Raw genomic sequence first — 12,833 nt, 5'->3', positions numbered from 1 at the left:
GGGAAATCGTGATGTTTTGAAGGAGTCTGTACAGATTTGCTGATATCTTCTGTGGTCTGAGTAATGTTTTAATCAATGAGATAACAGTGATATAAATGACAAAAGCAAATTGAAATGTTTCCTTTGTGTTGGCTTCTTCTGTGATACTGGGAGCAGAGCGTGAAACATATATATTTTAAAAATTCACATTCAAATATGAATTGCAAAACATTAAAAGAACCATGCATTCCCCATGATTGTTGGAGATTCCGAAATTTGGGAAGTTGCTCTCTTAAATATTTGTGCCCCTCCCACTCATTAAAAGATGAAGTTGTCCACAGGTTAGATTACAAATCAAAGCTGCTCTTACAATGGATTTATTCATTGTCTTTTAGCCTGTTCTCTGTAATGTCCAAATAAAAATGAACATTGCAACTTGAGCATCTGTTTGAACGCCAGGGTGAAAAGTCCCAGCCAACCCAACCTCTCCCTCAGTGTCGGATTAAACTATACAGCATATATTATAAAGGGGGCCTAAATTTTAAAAAGCACAGGTAAATATTAAAACATATAAATCTTATACTTGCATAACAGAGTCGCCATCAGAAGAGAGCTAATTGGGGAGCATTCGGGTAATTGCGGGGGCGAGCACAAACTGCCATTTGAGAACTCACTGAGTTGAGGGGAGCCATGGACTCCTCCATCCGCCATAGGCGTCCTTACTCTTGCCCTGTCTGCCTCCCGTCCACTCCTCCCTCCCTCCCTCTGTCACTCCAAGTGCTGATCCCACCCATCTGTGCAGCCAGGGGGACAGGGGCTGCAGCTGGACACACTCACTGCCCATAACATTGTCAGGGACAGTTCTCCCTGATCGGCCCTGTGTTACAGTCCCTGCACTCACCTCCTCCCCGCTTCTTCCTTTCCCTCACCAGCCTGTCCGTGGGGGGATGGGAAGAGACCCTGGCTGGACCTCGTACAGAAGGTGCCGCTGCCCTCCTCCCCAAGGCCACACTCACACCCCGTCAGTACCTCCACCTCAGGGCTGCGCGGTTCCATTAGGGGCCGGGCCCGGGCATCAAGCACACAGGACCCACCCTGGGCCACTCCTACTTTGCTCAGGACCAGTCTCATCTCCAGCCCTGGGCCAAAGCCGTGGCTTCTGCCGTGGACCGACCCATTGCTGAGGGAACAGTGCTCAGTGATACTTGCAGGCACTGTGACGTCAGCGTGCATACACTTTGGTCATGCCAAGCTGTCACATGATGGGGTGGCAACAGCCTGGGATGAGGGCGGTGGGAGCTGTCAATTAGAGAAGTGGCAGTGGGTGGTCATCGCATACAGGAGTTTCTCAGAGAATAGGCACAGCTTCTCGTTGCCCTCCACCAGTTTGAGATAGGCCTCGGTGACACGATCTGGATCACCCATCTGGGGAGCTGCCTCAGACTGGGCCACCACAAAGTGCAGCATGTTCTTGTACTAGAATTGATAGCTTTCAAGCATTTAGCGTGGGGCCCTTGACAATGTGGGACCCATAGCATATTCTACTCTTGCTACTCTTCCCTGTGTAATTCAAACTCTTCAGTACCAGCAACATAATATTTTTCTTCAGGTTTCCAGTTTTATGCTATGTTTCCAATAACTGGGTTGTAAAACAATGCACAATATTCCTCGTATGGTCTCACCAACCTCCTGTATAGTTGCAATTTGATGTCTCGGCTCCTGCGCTCAGTGTCCTGACTGATGAAAGCATTCATGTTAAATGGCTTTATTACCAACTGACCTGTCTGTGTTGCATCTGTCTTGGAACTATGCACTACCTGTATCCCCAAATCTCTGTCAAAAATATTCCCTGTGTTCCTTTCATTGTGCAATTCCTGCCATGCTTTGACTGACCAAAGTGCAACACTTTCCACTGTGTCCATCTGCTTTTCCTTGACCCACTCTTCCAGTTCATCCGGATCCTGTTGTCACCTAACTGCCGTTTGCACTGGGATACAGTGAAACACTTTCTTTTGAGTGCCATTCAACATCCAGCAGGGTTGCAGAAGAAAACTTTTCATTGCTTATCTGACATCAAACAAGAAAGCAAATATAGAAAGTCTCAGAATCAGCGAGTGGTTGAAGATCATCCCTCTACCAATGGCTGATTCTTGTTCTTCCCGAAATGTTACCCAGTGGCGAGGGGGCTTGGTGTGATGATGCCAACCTCGTGGCTCTCCATCGCATCTTTCTGATCCCTGTTCTCATTCCCAGAAGTCATCCATGCCTTTATATTTCAGCAGATGGCAAAGTAAAATCTATGTATATTTAAGCAGACACAAGTTTTACATTGCTTTTATTGGGATATTCTGAAGTACAAGCCATCGATGAGTTACAAACCGCTGACTGTTGGAAACCCAAACATGGAGTGTCTGCTCATAATGGTACTAAATTTGAAAGTTTGAATAAAAACAGCAAAACTAGTTTATTTTCTCACTCCACTTTTGGTAATTGTTATATTTCATTAGTCTTACTGACACTGATCAACACAGAGGAGGTTTAGTTACCACATTGAATGTTTTTTTTTTGCACATCTTCTGACTCAAGGACAAAATTGCCTTATGGACATTTGTTAAAAACAGAACCTATTTGTTCCTTTTTTACAAACTCTCTGATAGAATAACATTATACAAAAATAAAATGTAATTCCTATCTATTTTATTGTGGATGGTATGCTTTAGGGGAAACTGAATATCCAGCAAACTCTCTCCTTTCTTCAACTAAGTATGTGTAAATTCAGCAATACTTAATTTTGACGTAGATTAATGGTGATCAGAAACAGGTCTGTCGTGCTCATTGTGAGTGGAGTTTGTGATTTAGTTGAACAACCTGGAAGAATTTTCCTTGTCTCTGAGTGACTGGCTGGTATGTAGTTTCAGCTCATTATTACCCTGCCAACTGCCCTTTCATGCAGTGAAAAAGCCCAAGTGTAAAGGTGGAAATTCTTCACCCTAACATCAGGAGACTTACCTCTGTGAATGTGCCCTGGCCAGCTCCAAGGTGTTGACTGCAATCCCTCTCGGGGAAGGATCATTGGTCAATGTACAGCTACTGCAAGCGGCTGGCTAGGTGCAGGCTGATGACGTCTTGATGACACCGTCAGCCCGCGACCCATCTCTGCTCTCTCTCCCACTCATTCCCCCTTCTCCCTCTATGACCCTCTCAGGGCAGATGCAGCCGGCAGGGGGCCGTCATATCAGGGGCTGTCAAGGCAGACTGTGGCCAGCAGGAGAAGTCAGGGCAGGGGTGACTGGTGGGAGCTGTCAGGGAGGGGAAGCCAGCAGGGGTTGCCGGTGTGGTCTGTGACAGCCCCATCGGCCACTCCCGCACCTCATTTGGTTGCTTCGGCCTTTGGGGCCGCTCATCAGCGGCTCAAAATGTGGCAGAGCAATGGCCATCTTCCCTACCATAATCCCCCACGCAGCTGCAACGTTCTGGGAAATGCAGAGTAGTTCCATTGGGGGATTATGGGGAGGGAAGACAGCCATTGCTTTGCCATGTATTTATGATGGGTGGCGCTATGGCACCAGTCGCCCCACCTCCATTGGCTCTGGAGGGCACAACGAGGCGCTGCTGAACATGAATTTGATTCAAGAGCAGCCTATTCAGGCTGTTCCATGAAAGGAATATTTATATTTTTACCTCAGCATTTATTGCTGGCCTCCAGATGGAGACCTGGCATGAAAGGGCCTACTGTTTGTTTCCAGTGATTCATGCTTTCTCTCCTTAACTATAGATGAGATCATTAGAGATGTTGTCCACGTTTTCCTAATCATGCAATGACCTTTCTCTGACAATGTGCTAGTAATATTGTTATATTGACGCATTCCATTTTGAGAAAATTTATGAAGGAAAACGATACTCGAGAGTATTATGGCCTGGCACAAAGCTGTGTGATATTAAAGTCAAACCATTTATTGCAAACTCACAGAGTACTGAGTTTTCTTGTTGAGAATATGTTTTTCAGGCTACACCTCCACTTGGGTGCCAGATCCAGATCAAACTTGTGATATTAAAGTTCATAGATGAAGTTAATATTTTAGTTTTGCATAATCTTTCAGGATCAGTTCTTTTTTTATACTATGATTTCCTTGAATTGTAAGGTCCTGATTTTAAACTCTCATTATTCTGTTCCTGTCCATTTGTCTCCTCTTCCATGACTCGCCTTCCACCCGACCCTTTTATCTTTTTTTTCACTCTTGTCTGGCATCTGCCAAGTAGCTGCCTCTGTTGGTCATCTTTCACCTCTTCCTGGTCCCACCAATCCTTCACCGGCAACCAATCTACCTGTCCACATTGAACTCACTATCTCCCCTTTGTGCTCTCAGTCTCTGCGAAGGGCCTCCAACCCAAAATGGCCACAGTTCTTCCTCTCCCACTGATGCTGCTTGACCCACTGGGCAGGTTGTTTCTTGATCCTGAATTTAAAGCCAAGGATTTGTACGTGAAACTCAATCTCAACACTTGTGAACAGCCCTGAAAGAGTTGGAAATGCTATAAACTGGATGAGGAATTAAACCTGTTTATCCTTTCAGCTGGATACAATAGGATCCCATGGCACCATTCAGAAAAGAACAGTGTTCTTCATTGTAGCCTAGCTATTAATTATACCTCAATCAACGTTGACAAAAACAGATTATCTTGTCATGTAGTCAGATAATTGTTGGCTGGAAGAATTCTGTGTCCAAATTAACTGCTACATTTTCCTGTGTTGCCACTATCAATTCACTTCAAACGTGACTAATTAGTTGCAGTGTGGTTTGGAATGTACATGGTGGTGATTCAATGAAATCCTTTCCTTAAATGTTTAAAAAAAAGTCCTTCCATACACCATCAAAACATCCTGAATACATTCAAGTGTCTTTGATCATCCATTGCTGTTGAATCTCATGGAAATCACTTAATCTGACCATGTTGTTGACCATGAAGAAAGTTAACTATGTATTACAATATTAACCGCTATATGTTATGTGTCCCTTTTCCATTTGATCCACATTTGGACTTGCATTTTCCAACAACTGAACAAACTGGTTATTCTATTATACTGTATGGAGACGACCTGATTTCTCCTGAAGCTTATTGCATTGTGTATGGTAGAATAAATTAATAGCCACAGAGTTTGATTTATTGGATTAAAAATACCTAAATTCAGAATAATGTTGCTCATGCTTTGGAAGATGATACTTTGAAATTAAGATATATTAGAATAAGGAAAGTGTCATCTATAACCATTATTTTTTGCCATGAGAGTTGATGTCAGGAAAACATAAACAAGCATTTGTGGAAATATGAAGAAATAATTAATCCTTTACACAAGTCTTCTGAACGAGTAACGTGCCTCGAGAGATGAGGACTCTGAGAGACTATTGAAACTCATGTCTGGTATAAGTGTTGTTTCAGCAATCCTGTATGTTACTGTTTCGATTTCCTTGTACCACCCTCTAAAATGTCATATTAGAGTGTCCGTATTATGTTCATTGGTTGGAAATGAGCAAGATTTGCAACAGGTTCTCATGTGATGGAATGATGTTTGCAGAACTTGCTGAACGTAGAGCTCGTCGAAGGAACCAAAGACTTGTTGATCCAAACCAAGGCTTTTATTAGCAAAAGACAGGAGCTCTTCACAGGTGGCCGACCAGTCCGGAATGATCCGACCTGGCTAGGGACACAACCCTTTAAGGCCCAGACAGTAGGCGTGGCTAAACTCTCAGCCAATCGCTGTAAGCACAGTCTAGATACTGTAACTATATACACTGGTGATAGATCTGTAGTATCACAGTGAAATACTGCTGGAAACACTTTTTCCTATATTTTTACTTCTGGATCATAAGACAAGCATGAACTTGAAAAATGATCTAATATATGCTTTGTAATTTTTTTTTAAAATTACAATTAGAGAACTTAACAGCCAAACATGGGAGAACTCAAACTTTGGAACAATTTTATAAAATCATAATTTTTTTGTGTGGAAGTGACTGAATATTGGAACATATAACTTCACTCTGGGGAGATGGAACAACAAATGATCAATCTCAAGATACTGCAATAATAAACTGACACACACTTTCCATTAGAATGAATTACCTTCCAGTTTTGATAACATTTGACATTTATGTAACAAGGTCTTGATTGAAATAGTTTGCAGTGAGAGATATGCAGATGATGCTTTTGTCATATGTTGTAACCCAAAAACTATTTTTTTTCTGATTTTTCACACCGATCTCACATTTTTTCAAAATCAGATTGCTTTTGGAATATAATTAGCTTCACCTGATTATCTGTTTACTTTGGAAGTTGTCGAGCTTTTCACTTGATTATGTCAATCTCAGAATTTGCAGTGCAAGATTAGTTTCTGCAAGTCAGTTTCAGCCATCATCTGTCTCTTTCTCCTTCCCTTTAGAAATGTCATGCTACTGTGTTTTTCTTAAATGTAGACAAAAGACACCTAACTCTATAGGCCTGTCTGTAGTGTTAGGTCTGCTTTGTTCATGAATGAGTGAGACAAACACCAGGCTGAGTCGAAATCAGGGTTCTTTGTTCTTTATTACCGGATTGTAACACTTGCGACTAACCATGTTAGTCGGAGAATGCATTCTGCCGTTATCAGCAAAATGGTGATTTTTTATACCCTTGGATACATGCTTAGAACATGTTAGGTCTGCTTTGTTCATGAATGAGTGAGACAAACACCAGGCTGAGTCGAAATCAGGGTTCTTTGTTCTTTATTACCGGATTGTAACACTTGCGACTAACCATGTTAGTCGGAGAATGCATTCTGCCGTTATCAGCAAAATGGTGATTTTTTATACCCTTGGATACGTGCTTATAACATGTTAGGTCTGCTTTGTTCATGAATGAGTGAGACAAACACCAGGCTGAGTCGAAATCAGGGTTCTTTGTTCTTTATTACCGGATTGTAACACTTGCGACTAACCATGTTAGTCGGAGAATGCATTCTGCCGTTATCAGCAAAATGGTGATTTTTTATACCCTTGGATATGTGCTTAGAACATCATCATATCATTACTTGTCCAATGACTAAAACTGTTGCTATCCTTTCCCTGCTAGCTTCCTGCCTCTCAATCCATCAATGTCTCTCTTATCTTGTAAGTACAAGGATGCATTCACATCTTGTTACAGCCCTGTACATTCCCATCTCATGATGTTTTACCTAACAGGAGTACAAGGACACCTCCCCTTCTTGTTACAGCCCTGTACAGGGTAACTCCCTACACATTCCCATCTCATGATGTTTTACCTTACAGTAGTCAAGAAAATGCTTGAAGCTGTCATTAAGGAAGACATGGCACAATATTTGGGTAGAAGTTGTTCCATCAAACATGCACACCATAGATTCTGCACAAATTTATGAGTTCTGTTTAAGACATAACAGATGCAGCAGATGGATGAGATAAATATGCACAGAGATCAGGGTAATGTCTTAGGATGGATTGAGGATTGGTTAACTAATAGAAGGCAGAGCATTGGGATTAATGGGTGATTCTATGCTTAGCAATCCATGGTGAGTGGAGTACCACAGGGATCAGTGCTCAGTTGACATCTGTTAATCACATGCATAAATGATTTAGAGGAGGTGACCAAGTGCATTGCATCTCGGTTTACTGATGAAACTAAATTGAGAGGAAAAGTAAATTGTGCCGGGGATGCAGAGGGATATAAATGTGTTTAGTGAGTAGGCATGAGTCTGGCGGATGGAGTACAACGTTGGTCAATGTGAAACTCATCCAGTTCAGAAGAAAACACTAAAATAAATATGAAAGTAATAGTTGAATAGTGAAAGATGGCAGCTTGCTGTTATCCAGAGGGACATGGGAGTGCTTGTGTTGAATCTCAAAAGGTTGGTTTGCTTTAATTGCAAGAGGGATTGGATTTTAAAATAGAGTGGTTCTGCAACAGCATGGAGTAATGGTGAGGCTGCGCTTGGAATACGATGTCCAGTTCTGATTTTCTTTCTTCACTAAGGGCGGTTAGCAGAGTGGTTAGTGCAAAGTTGTTACAGCATCTGGGACTAGGGTTTGAATCTGATGCTGTTTGCAAAGAGATTGTATGTTCTCCCCGCGCATCTTCCGGGTTCACCTGTTTCCTCCCACCCTTCAAAATGTACTGCGGTTGTCGGTCAATTTGGTGAACACAGGCTCATGGGCTGGAAGGACCAGTTACCGTGCTGTAGGTCTGTGGGTTTTAAAAGTGATACTGAGGAGATTCATTAGGTTGATTTTGATGATGGGGTTAGCCTGTAAGGAGAGATTACATTAGATGTGAACATACTCATTAGAATATAGCAGGATGAGATAAAAATAAATAAAATTATGAAAGAATAGACGAGTTAGAGGCCATATAATTGTTTCAACTGGTAGGTGAGTCAAGAATTTAAGACATAGCCTTGGGGGGTGTAGATGAGGAGAAATGGTTTCTCTCAGAGAATGGAGAATCTCTGGACTTCTCTGCCTAAGGAAACAGTGGAAGCTACCTCTTTAAATACATTTAAGATGCATCGATTATATCTTTGAGGGGGGATTTGGTTTGTGGAGAACTGAAAGTTAAATGGAGCTCTCCGTGGCCGGATTACCCACAGTCTTGTTAAATGGCAGAATTGGCCAGATGTCTGATAGCTGTTCCTATTATATTCTCCTCCTTGCCTCCCTCCTCCTCCCCTTCTCCTCCCTCGCCTCCTTCCCTTCTCCTCTTTCCCCTCTCCTCCCTCTTTTCCTCTCCTTCCACTCTCCCCCTTCTCCCCTCCCTCTCCTCTTCTTCCTCTCCCCCTCCTCTTCCTCTACCCACTCCTCCTCCCCATATCTTTCACCTCCCATTTTCTCACATTCTGATGATGGACCAGGAAAGTAAAGCATTAACTCTTCCTTCCCCACAGATACTGCCTGATTTTCTGAGCATCATCAATATTTTCCTTTTTCGAAGACGGTTCAAAATCAGTTTTTTTTTTCTTGTCTTTTAACCATGAGAATGTTCACTTTTGGCTCAACTCCATGATCAACTCCGATGAACAAAATAGATAAGACAAAGCAACAGCCAGCTGAGAATCCTTAAACTTCAACCTAGACAAATAATCCACAGGAAAATCAACCAATTTTTAAAATTTTTTAAACATTTTTCACACTATAAACCAGACTGACCAAAATACATACAGACATTTTTCTCTTGAATATATACAGTGTCATTTTCTCCCCTTTTTCCCCCCTCCCTCCCTCACCCCTCCTTCCCATTTATTCAAAGTTCAATCTATAAGATACATTAAACCCGTTAAACAATGTTGACACTTAATAAAAATAAACAAGAAGTTTTTATCTTTTACTTTTATATACCGAGTCATTTCATTTCATTGTCTTCTCCTTCTGTCATTTTAGGTGGTGGAGGTCCATGGTAGGATTTCTCTAATGTATTTCATGTATGGTTCCCATACTTGTTCAAATATTGTGATGTTATTTCTTAAATTATATGTTATTTTTATTAATGGAATACATTTATTCATTTCTATGTACCATTGTCGTATACTCAAGTTGAAAATCAACCAATTGAAGTAGTTTTTTTTTCTGAAATAGTTTCCGTTATTTTCATTAGCCAGGACATAGCATTTCAAAACTTTAACTTGTGTGCAATTTGCTCTTGGCAGGGCTCTAAACCTCTACTTTGACAATAGTCCCACTTCATGTTCTTGGGCCAAATGTTACCAAATATTAAATACCCAAGTCTGATAGATAGCTACACACATTCATTCTAATGTAGGGTACATGAACAGGCAAGTCGTTTCTGTTTTTTAAAAAAATGCTAAAAGTACTACTTATTATAAACCTTTTTATTTCACAACTGTAAAGTACATTTACAATGTAGTCATTATTGCATTAAAGGAATGGCAAAGCCTGTTAATGTTCTGCTGGTCATTCTCATCAAGTTAGTTTTGCGATTTTGTGGTAGAATAGTAGAAGATTCTTCACTGATGCTAATTATCTACCCAACAGAACCAGCGGTATCAGTAAAAGAATCACATAAGAAATTGAAGAAATATGGAGAAATATCGGGGTACGAGATCAACGCAAATAAAAGTGAAGTGATGCCAATGAGTAACACAGACTATACAGAATTTAAAAAAGAATCACCATTTAAATGGCAAGCACAAGCAATCTGATACCTAGGGATCAGGTTAGATAATAACTTAAGCCACCTGTACAAACTAAATTATCAGCCACTAATAAAGAAATTGCAGGAAGACTTAGAACATTGGAAAGAATTACTGTTAACGTTGATAGGGAGGGTAAACTGCATTAAAATGAATGTGTTCCCAAGGATACAATACTTATTTCAAATGTTACCAATTCCTTTATCTGAAAAATTCTTTAAAGAACTAAAGAGAATAATAAGGAAATTCTTGTGGAAAGGGTAGCATTAGATAAATTAGCAGAGAGGAATAATCAAGGTGGTTTGCAGTTCCCAAATTTTAGAAATTAAGGTATTTATCAGATTTTTACCAGACAAGGGAAAAACCAAACTGGACTAAGATAGAACTAGATAAAATAGGGGAAAAGGTACTGGAACATATACTTTATAAATGGGATGAAAAGCTGGTGCAATATGAAAACTCACCAGTACTGCATCATTTACTTAATACATAGAAGAAGATCCACTTAGAAAGGAAAAAATGAATGATCAAATATCAAAATTACTATTGAAGCAAAATCCACTAATCCCTTTTACAATAGATAACCTTTCCTTTAGAGAATGGGAGAGAAAAGGAATCAAGAGAATAGAAAATTGTTTTTTGGGAAATAATTTATTAACATTTGAACAGTTGAAGTATAAAGATGGAATAACTCATGGTTCAATGTTGGCATATCATCAATTGAAAGCTTATTTAAAGGATAAATTGGGAAACAGCTTGAGATTACCTGAAGGAAGCAGCTTTGAATACGTGATTAAAGACACAATGATAATTAAAAGATTTATTGCAACCATGTACATTAAGCTGCAAGATAAGGAAAATGAAATAAACTATAAACCTAAGCAGAAGTGGGAAAAGGATCTAAACATAAAGATAAAAAAATGAAGTATGGGAAAAGTTATGTTCTGGAACTATGAAGAATACAATAAACACAAGGTTACGCATGATACAGTATAATTGGTTACACAGGGTATATATATCACTCCTCAAAAGTTAAAAAAATGGGACTCAACATTATCGAATAGATTTTTTCGCTGTAAGAAGGAAATGGGAACAACATTACATGCAACTTGGGCATGTATGAAAGTAAATACATTTTGGGAAGAATTAAATCAGATACTGAATAAAATTACAAAAACTAACATACCAAAAAAATAGATATTATTTCTTTTAAGTAACATAAGAGGTAGAGAATTAGACCTCAAATTGGATAAAGTGCAAAAAAAATTCATTATGATAGCCTTAGCGATCGCAAAAAAAATTTAATGTCAACTTGGAAAATGGAAGAGAGCCTGAGTATACAGCAATGGTATTCCTTTATCGTCATGTAATAGTACAGAACATGTAATATTACACAAAATTACCTTCTGCCTCCCATTAGTGTCACCATTAATGTTGCCCAGTAGTCCTTTACAGTAAGAGAGAAAAAGCATTAGACACAGCAATATTTTGAGGAAGAGTATCCAAGCCAACAGTTATACTTCAATCATTATTACTAAAATGCAAATGAACTGACCTTTATGACATCATTATTGGGGTGGTAGTTTAATTGGGTGTAAATTGGGTAGCATGGACTCGTGGACCAAAATGGCCTGTTACTGTGCTGTATGTCTAATTTTTTTTAAACTTTAAAAAAATTAAAAATTGAATTTTACCTTTTCTGTATACTTCCGATGACCTCTAGCAATGGATGTGATTTCATCGCCAATTTTCTACTTGCTTTAACTCCAGCACATCAAATACCATTTTGCAATCAATTTAGGATCTCCCATTCCTCCAAAATTCTTGCAACAAGTGACTTTTGCAGACACAGTATTTGGTCAATGTAAAGAGAAAAACTGGCATATATTGATAGAATATTTACCAATTTCTTTTTCTATCCTTTGATTTTGGGCCCAGATGAAAATGATTGCCCAGAAATCAATGCATGTCAACTCTTTGTGCATCGACAGGGTAGGAAAAATGTTGAAAACTACTTTTGTGTCCAAATTTATATGGATCAAGGAACAGAAATTTCAAAATTAGCTTCAAGCATGCATTGGATCAAAGGTGGTCTCGGATATTAATGAATAAATAGATTCCTACTGAATAATGTACATGTCATTGGGGATTTTGCCAAGTGCTTGGAAATGCTGTTCCTACCAGCGACTGGGTACATATCAGTTTATATAATGTGTCGAAACAGCAGTTGTCTTATTTATCAGAATTCTCAAAAAATTCTATCCTGAGAGAATAGAATTCTCCTCTGTCTCCAGCTGCAGAAACTATATCTCTTGAGATTTATATCCTTCAGAGTTTCATTAATCAGATCAGACCATTTCACATTTTGTTTTGAAAAGAATACTCGTATGTCATATGGTCTCCCATCTTTTACTGTAATGTTTCTTGGTTTGTCCATAATTGTTTACCAAACAGGAAATGGTTTAATTTACATTTTAAAGTCACACATCTCTGTCTAAGAAGTTTTTTATGCCTCTTGGTACTTGACAGCAATGTACCATGTGGAATATAAGTGGATTTGTGGATTATGAAACATCGATCAGGTTTCCAGAGTATCTGGGAACTTCGCTCTGTCAATCAAACTATTAAGAGCAGATACAAATCTCGCCAGGGTGATTACAGT

The 12,833-nt window shown here is 39.6% G+C and overlaps 1 protein-coding gene and 2 long non-coding RNA genes across 6 annotated transcripts in view; 1 reads left to right on the top strand and 2 right to left on the bottom strand.

Annotated features, from left to right (window-relative positions):
* Positions 1-1,164, bottom strand: part of LOC138741552 (uncharacterized) — a 33,750-nt gene extending 32,586 nt beyond the window's left edge. For all 4 annotated transcript variants that reach the window (XR_011343570.1, XR_011343571.1, XR_011343568.1 and 1 more), the window contains exon 1: positions 881-1,164. This is a non-coding gene — a long non-coding RNA (uncharacterized lncRNA). The remainder of the gene's footprint in view (positions 1-880) is intronic.
* Positions 1-12,833, top strand: part of LOC138742142 (CUB and sushi domain-containing protein 2-like) — a 938,722-nt gene that overhangs the window by 789,735 nt on the left and 136,154 nt on the right. The window lies entirely within an intron of this gene.
* Positions 6,916-11,665, bottom strand: LOC138741553 (uncharacterized). The gene is made up of 3 exons (XR_011343572.1): positions 11,575-11,665; positions 8,858-9,092; positions 6,916-8,273 (listed from the first exon to the last, which is right to left on the bottom strand). It is a non-coding gene; the product is annotated as an uncharacterized lncRNA (long non-coding RNA).

This window comes from Narcine bancroftii, chromosome 8 (assembly GCF_036971445.1).
Source record: "Narcine bancroftii isolate sNarBan1 chromosome 8, sNarBan1.hap1, whole genome shotgun sequence".
Taxonomy (NCBI): domain Eukaryota; kingdom Metazoa; phylum Chordata; class Chondrichthyes; order Torpediniformes; family Narcinidae; genus Narcine; species Narcine bancroftii.
This window is presented reverse-complemented; position numbering and strand designations above follow the sequence as displayed.